Source organism: Trachypithecus francoisi, unplaced genomic scaffold (assembly GCF_009764315.1).
Source record: "Trachypithecus francoisi isolate TF-2019V2 unplaced genomic scaffold, Tfra_2.0 Contig00586, whole genome shotgun sequence".
NCBI lineage: Eukaryota > Metazoa > Chordata > Mammalia > Primates > Cercopithecidae > Trachypithecus > Trachypithecus francoisi.
The window spans coordinates 6303582-6311103 of NW_022680749.1; the positions used below are offsets into that span (position 1 = coordinate 6303582).

The 7522-nt window shown below is 41.2% G+C and overlaps 1 long non-coding RNA gene across 1 annotated transcript in view; it reads left to right on the plus strand.

Moving 5' to 3' along the window:
- The window catches only part of LOC117086107, a 114309-nt gene extending 112656 nt beyond the window's left edge, over positions 1-1653 (plus strand). The window contains exon 5 of the long non-coding RNA XR_004438201.1: positions 1489-1653. This is a non-coding gene — a long non-coding RNA (uncharacterized LOC117086107). The remainder of the gene's footprint in view (positions 1-1488) is intronic.
- Positions 1654-7522: the final 5869 nt, after the last annotated feature.

Sequence of the window (7522 nt, forward strand, 5' to 3'; positions counted from 1 at the left end):
GATTGCTTGCTAGCATTTATTTAGTACTTTGGCATGTCTGTTTGCATGTTAGGTTGATTCTCATTTTGTACTTCCCTGGTTTTGACATCAGGGTTACAATAGCTTTATAAAATATTTGTAAAATAATTTTCTATTTTCTGGAGTGGCTGTTTGTTAGGGGTTATTATTTCTCCCTTGAATTTTTAGAAAAAAAGTCTGCAAAGTTTTCTAGAGCTAGTCTTCTTTGGTGGAATATTTTTGACTATTGAATTAATTTTTTTCCTTGCTGGTTATAGGTTTATTTAATGTCAATTTGTTCTCAACTTAATTTCCATAATTTTTGCTTTCTAAAAATTGAACAATGTATCTATAGTTTTAAATATATTGACCTAAAGTTGTTCATGTGATTCTCTTATGATTTTTAAATGTTTACTTTTTCTGTTTCAATGTCCCTTTTCATGTCTAGTACTGTTTATTCCTGCCTCTTAAAAAAATCCATCATGCCAGGAGTTCATCTATTTACTTTTTTTTGAAACAACCGGCTTTTCATTTTGTTGATCAGATGATCAGCCATTCATTCTTGACACCACCACAAGAGTAATTTTTTGGAAACTCAAATCCAATTTTAAAAACCTATCAGTGGCTCTCCACGCCACATCCAAGCTCCCACCTCCTAACTGCTTCACTAGTTCATTGCTCCACACTTAGTCCTTCCTGTTCTCCCCTCCAGCAATATCAGATTCCTTCTAGGCCCCAAAATGTCAGCCCATTTCATGCTCTGTGCATTTGTACAGACTTTTTTGTTGTTCTGTTTTCTATTTGGTCGAAGTCTTTAAATTCCAGCTCAAGTTTTCCTCTTTTCTCTCTCTGTCTCTCTCTGTAATTACTTCTTTCTGTGCTTTGTTTTTGTGCCTTACCCATAGTCCTATGTTTTCCTCCATCATCATGTTTTATGTGTCTGCCTGCCTTCTGGACCAGGAGACCCTTGATGGAAGGTGCAATCTATTTTTCATCTCTGTATTCCTGGAACTTTTAACTTATTTCTCTTATCCCCATATCTTTCCTTTTTTAAACTGGAAAGGCAAAAAATAGAAAAGAGATTACCCGATGTCCCTTTCCTCTATTTTAAGAAAGGTTGGCATACAACCCCTCCAACTAAGATGCTGACTACATTTACTTTCCTCTTCCTCCCTTGACAATATGCACTTAGCGTTGAATCACCTATTTGCTAACATCTTCAATCTTCCAATTTTAAGCCAATATTTTCTTCTTATAAGGTCCAAAGTATTCTATGTTCAGACATTTCAATGCGTTAAAAATACCACAATAGAATTTAATCAGGTTGTATAATGTTTTCCTCATAGCATTTATTTATGAGCTTATGCACTATTTAAGTAGAAGGGAAGATAAAACTTTATGACCAATTCAACTACATATTAGAACCTTTATATTTGGGCAAAATATTCTAAGTAGGTAATTAAAAAAAAATCTCTGTTTTTTTCCTCATAGTTTGTCTCATCTAGGAACTTAAACTTTACAACAACTAACCTCGATATGAATTACACAGGACAAGATGCTATTTAAAAGAAGCAGCTAAAGGACTGTAAAAACCACAAGGGAGTGAGGAAACCTGGGTTCAGACACCAGCTCCACAGTTACATTTCAAGCGGAACACTGATCCGTTTAAGTCTCATCAATAAAACAGTGATAATAATATCTGACTCTCCAGGTTCTTGTGAGGATTAAATCATATAATGTGTGGGAAAACGCCTTGCACAGTGCCAGGAATATAAGGGATACTCACTAAATTTTCATTTAACTTGCATGCTAGGAAATCACAAATATGCCTACTTTGCAGATGATAAATTCACATTTACAAGATTATTACTGAGGCATTCAATGTCAGCCTAATTAAAGAAAATCCCATTTTCCTTGAAGCTCCGCTGATTTTCTGAACTTTTTCTCCTGGAACAATACCCTGTGCTAACCCATTTTATTTTCATTGGTTTAGTCAAAGGACAATGAGTCAGACACTGCAGTTTGGGAGCCTTGAGTTCCATTTAGAGCATGCATAGTCCAGTGACCTTGGACAATCAATGGGACATTTTTTTGTGAACCTTTTTTGCATTTCCCCAAAGGCAAAGCCTAGTCCTATTCCTCCTTTCTGCCTGCTCAGCACAAACTTGGCAACATTTGTTACCAAAAATCAGGGCATCGATGTTTTAATTCACAAGAAAAGTCCAATTCATGTAATATCTTTATCTCTCTATGAACTGCGGGGAAAAACGGAAGTAACCAAGCCCAAATGTTCAGCCTAAAGCATTTGCCGATATTCCTTTAAAGTAATAATCTCTCTGCAAGGCCAGCAGCTCTTTAACGGACACTCCACTTTGCTGTTGGAAAGAAAACCTCTTCTGTGTCCTCTGCCTCCACCTGAACTGCTCAGTAATTGAAAGTCATTTTGTTTCTCCTATCACCCTCTGCAGCTATGTGCACATTACCCATCCATTTCACTATCTAAATCAGGGGTTGAGGAAAAGTCCCTGTGGGAAGCCTGAATAGCCAGCAGCTGCGTTTGGCCTGGCCAGCTGAACTTCAGCCTGCATCTTGGCCCAACCCCAGGACTGATAACGCCTTTGCTAAGCTTTAGATTTCCCCAGCATTTGCGTGCAAAATGGAAAGGCTGGTTTTGTCTGTCCTGATGGCCTCTCTCAATGCTCTTTGGGCTTGCTAACTTGTTTTAGGCAGGAAGAGAGTGGGGGTGGGGGTTCCTGGGCCCAATCCGGGGTCCACATGCTTCCAGCCCGCCCCAAGTTGTACAGCAAATGCTGACCTATATTCCAGTGACACATACCAGATACGAGTAGGACATAACTGCCCAGGGCGCTGCCCACTCCCTCCTCCTCCTTGTTCCTCAGCCAGGAGGGCAGCCAGATCCGTACACCATGTTCTGTCTTGTCAGCGGGTGGTGTGGCAGGCACCAGGGGGGCTTATTGGGAGGCAACGCCCCCCCCCATAATATGAACCTCTGGGCCACACCACACTGTATTCTCTCCAGGAAGTGTAGCAGTAACCGAAAGGGTGCAGACAAGTTGATCTCTTGGGTTAGATCACAATGATTTCCTTCCAGCCATTGTTTCTGGACTGCTTTGCTGTGTTTCTTTAGAGTGGGCAGATGGCAGGATCCTGGAGGTGTAAAACAGCTACATAAAACAAGATGATTCAAACAGAAGGAATATGTATAAACCCTGCTGTATCATCTCGATATTAATCAAGAGCCTTGGCTTTTCATTTCCCCTTTGCAGGATATTTAAGGTTTTCATGCTCTTTTTTTTTTCTTTCTTTCTTTTTAAAAGAAGGACATGCTGTGTAAATGGGCCACTTTTGGGGTTTTGGCTGGACAACTGGTGTCATTTTTGCATTCAGTTTATTTTGAGGACAAGCCCAATTGAGAGACTTTACAGCAAGACCACTTACTTCGAGTAAATGGAGGAAAGTAAACATGGAACCTCCATAGAAGAAAAGCCAACGTTGGGTAGCAAGGATGGTGCCGTCCACAGTACAGGAACTGAGCCTAAAAGAGATAATTTCAAGTTGAGTTGTGGTTTGCCACAGTGTCCTCGTGATCACTTGAGTGGTCAGATGTCAGGGGTGATTGAAAATAAGTTCATTTTCCCACAGGGTAAAGGGAGAGAAGAAAAAAAGGGGAAAAAAGGAAAAGCTTTGCCCATATGAAACAAATACTTTAAAATTTCACAGTTTGGCACAAGCTCGAAGATGTACCATCATCCATGTGACTTTTGTGAAGAGCACTGAAGTAGAAATAACAGTTGTTGCTTTTGATTAGCATAACATTTTACCCCCCTCCCTTTTTCCCCTAATGATCACAAATAGTCTTTTATGGTGTGATTGCCCGGCACCATTGTTCCTTCAAAAGATCTGAGAGCAAGGGTCATGGGCTTATGTTATTAAGTTGCTGGCGGGAGAAGGGAGCTACGCAGAACGATCTCAGGCAAAGAGCTGCAGGCTCAGAATCAGAACACTAACCAAGAGGCCCGGACCTTCCTAATTCAACCTGAGGTACAGCTTGGCTTTACGGTGGCAGCTGCAGAAACGTCTTTTCATGCTGCGTGTGTGCAGGAGGACTCTGAGATTCAAAGAGTTAAAGTGTCATCTGCAATGGGAAAAAATGGCTTAACCACAAATTCACCCTGTGCTGGGCTAGTTGTGTGTTATTGCATATATGTGATTTTCTTTTCTTTTTCTTTTCCTTTTTTTTTTCTTTTCAAATACTATTCTATTTCATGATCTCATATCCTAAAATGTCTCCTTTCTAATTTAGTGAGAGGGACTCCTGGCTCACCACCTGGAACAGGGTGCTTTCTTCTATCATATAGGCCAGAAAAGCATTAAAATCTCAAAGGTGAAAACCCAGAGCATCAGATCACCCACTGGAAATCCAAAGCCTTGATTCCTGATTTGGAAATCACATACCAGGCAACCTCAAATCGCACCATCCTGATGCTTTTTCTTTCTGTTTATCTTTTTGTTCATGCATCCCAACCTAATTTCCTGATTTCACCGAGCCTGTAGCACCTTGAGCAATTCAGTGGCTGTAAAATCTCCTGCCGACTTTGTTTTGGCTAGAATTGCAACCCACATGTGGGAGAATTAAGCTAAAATATCACAGAGCTAATAGCGTGCCTCTGTGCAGTGGCAGGAAGATCAGTAGAAAAAGGTGACATCATGGATATTCCGGGACTTCAGGTCTGCAGTGCAAAGCAGCTTCCTCACTACACATCAGAGTCAGAACCTGGATTTGAGACAAAAACAACTCTCCCTTCTCATAAATATCTGCTCTGGGGCTCAAAAATATTCTAAGTGCAACAGCTCAGAACTGGTCCCTTTCCCTTGGAGACTCATCTGACTTTCCAAATCCAATCACAAACTTTTTAATGGCATGTCATGAACCTCTCAGCTCATTATTTCTCTTCAAAGCCCTCCAGTTTGCCAGCTTAGAGCCTGTGAAGTGTTGTTTGATGATGTGCTGCACCATAAATAAGCACATAGGACATGCTAAAATCCATCCTTCACTACTTCTGGCTTTCCCACCAGGACTACTGCATATAATCAGGGATGTGTGATTTGCAGCAATTGTTCTGAACTGAGAGTTTTGTTGTTGTTGTTTTTTAATGCGTCCAGTGTGTAATGTAGGTAATATAACAGATTTATCATGTTTATATAAATCCCGCTTTTTTTCCTTCCCATTCCTTTCCCCTTCCTCCCACTCTCTCTCATGGCTAAAATTTTGGAAGCAAAGAAAGTAGGTGTAGAGACAGACCTTCTAAAATAGCCATCACAGCTTTAACCATTCCTTACTGCAAGAAATCAACACATTGGATAATTTCCCAAGTCTCTGAACACCCAGCATTCCCTCTGAGGTCTTTAAGTTGTGAGCAGACAACCATTTTACATGTGTAACCAGCCATGAAGGTTAGCATACAGAATGGAGGTTACTGTTGTAATCAAATAAAGCTCACACAGGCTAATCTGACATGTGTTTTGACTATTTTTTAACCGTATGGTAATTAGGCCAAAATGGAAAGCAGTTGACCCAAATAGCTGTCACTTGTGTTGTTTTGTTACAAATCACAGTGAGATTAAGGAAAGATGTGTGCAAAGATCCTGAGGTGGGAAAAATCTTGGTGACTTCAACGAGCTGAAAGAAGGTGAGAATGGCCAGAGTCGGGGAGAAAGTGGAGGGAGAGATGAAGCTGGAGGAGGGCAGAGGCTGGCGTGGAGGGCCCTGATAAAGACAGGGCATTTTATTCTGAGAAAGGGCAGAAATGCACACAAATGATCAAACAAGATCACAATACATGCAATAGATGAGCCTGGCCTCATCTGTGGAATCAGAGAGGATCCCCGAGGAAGGAGGAAGTGATGTATACTTAGGAGTTTGACAGATAAGAAGGCAGCCAGATGAAGAATGGGGCAAGTGAGGATTGAGCAGAGGGAACAACATATATAAAGGCCTTAAGTTTGGGATGAATAGAATGAGTATGGAGAACTGACTAGCAGAGCTGGACAGCCCTAGCATTGAGTGGCTGGTCTGCCATTCACTGTGTGACCTTGGGCCAACTATTCTCTCTGAGTCTCAGTCGCCTTGTCTGTAAAACAGGAACAATAACAGTGCCGACCTCCAGGGGTTGTGGCGAGGATTAAGTGAAGTACATTAAAAAGTGGCAAATAATAAGTGCTTGTGGTAGATAGACTAATAGCCTCCCAAAGATTCCTATATCCTAATCCCTAGAACCTGAGAGTCTGTCATGCTACCCGGCAAGGAGGCATTAAGGTTGCACGTGGAATTAAGTTTGCTGATCTGCTGACTTTGAGATTAACCTGATCACCTGGGTAGGCCCAATATAATCACAAGGATCCTTTAAATGTGGAAGAGAGAGGCAGAAGAGTCAGTTTCAGAGTGATGAGATGTGAGAAAGACGTAACCTGCCATTGCTAGCTTTGCACATGAAAAGGGGGCACTAGGCAAAGAATGCGGGCAGCTTCTAGTTGCTGGAAAAGGCAAGACAATGGATTCTCACCTAGAGCCTCCAGAAAGAAATACAGCCCTACTGACACCTTGATGTGAACTCAGAGATGCTGCGGATTTCTGACCTCTGCAACTGTAAGTGATACATACATATTGCCTTAAGCCAGTTTTACAGGAGCTGTAGGAAACTACAGTAATAAAATGTTAGCTGGTAATTTAAATTTTTCACGTATTAAGTGATGTCCCTTTTGTAATGAGCAAGGTCAGAAAGATCTACATCACACTTATGTATCTAGAGTCTTCATCTGGATTCATTTTCATTTTGCCATCTACCTACTCTTCTCAAAGTAAATGGTATAAGTAGTGACAAAGAGCACAAATTCTTACTTATTGTAGTACTGACTGACTGCAAACAACAGAAATGGACTCTAACTTAATCAGGAAAGGCATTTGTTGTCAAAGTATTAGATAGTTCACAGAATTTACAGGAAGCCTGGAGGATCAGATTCAGAAAATTAGCAAGAGTCCAGAAAGATCACACAGCAGGTAAGAGGGCCAAGATCAAGACAAGGAGGGTTCAGAGGCTGCCCCTGGACACTCAGTTCCAGTGGTGCTGGACTCCCAATGCCATCACTGATGCTATGGATAATTTTTCAACCCTCAGTCTTTGTATTACTCAATATTCCCAGTTCTGGGCAAAAATGTCCAGTTGCGACCATTTAGCTCTGATAGAGGTGGGGTCAACCCCTTTGGTTTCCATATTGATTGACAATACCCTCCCTCCCACTAAGATGTTTACAGTAGATGATTCCCCCAAACATGAAGCTGTTGTGGCCCAGGTAACTCCCAACATGACAAATGACCACCACACTTAACCTCTTGCAACTTCAGTTTTCTTGTCCGTACAGTGGTGATAAGAACCTTTACTACATTCCAATTGTGGACAGTTAATTGAAGTTTCCTGAACATGCTGTCCTTGTGCCTTCTGCTGTT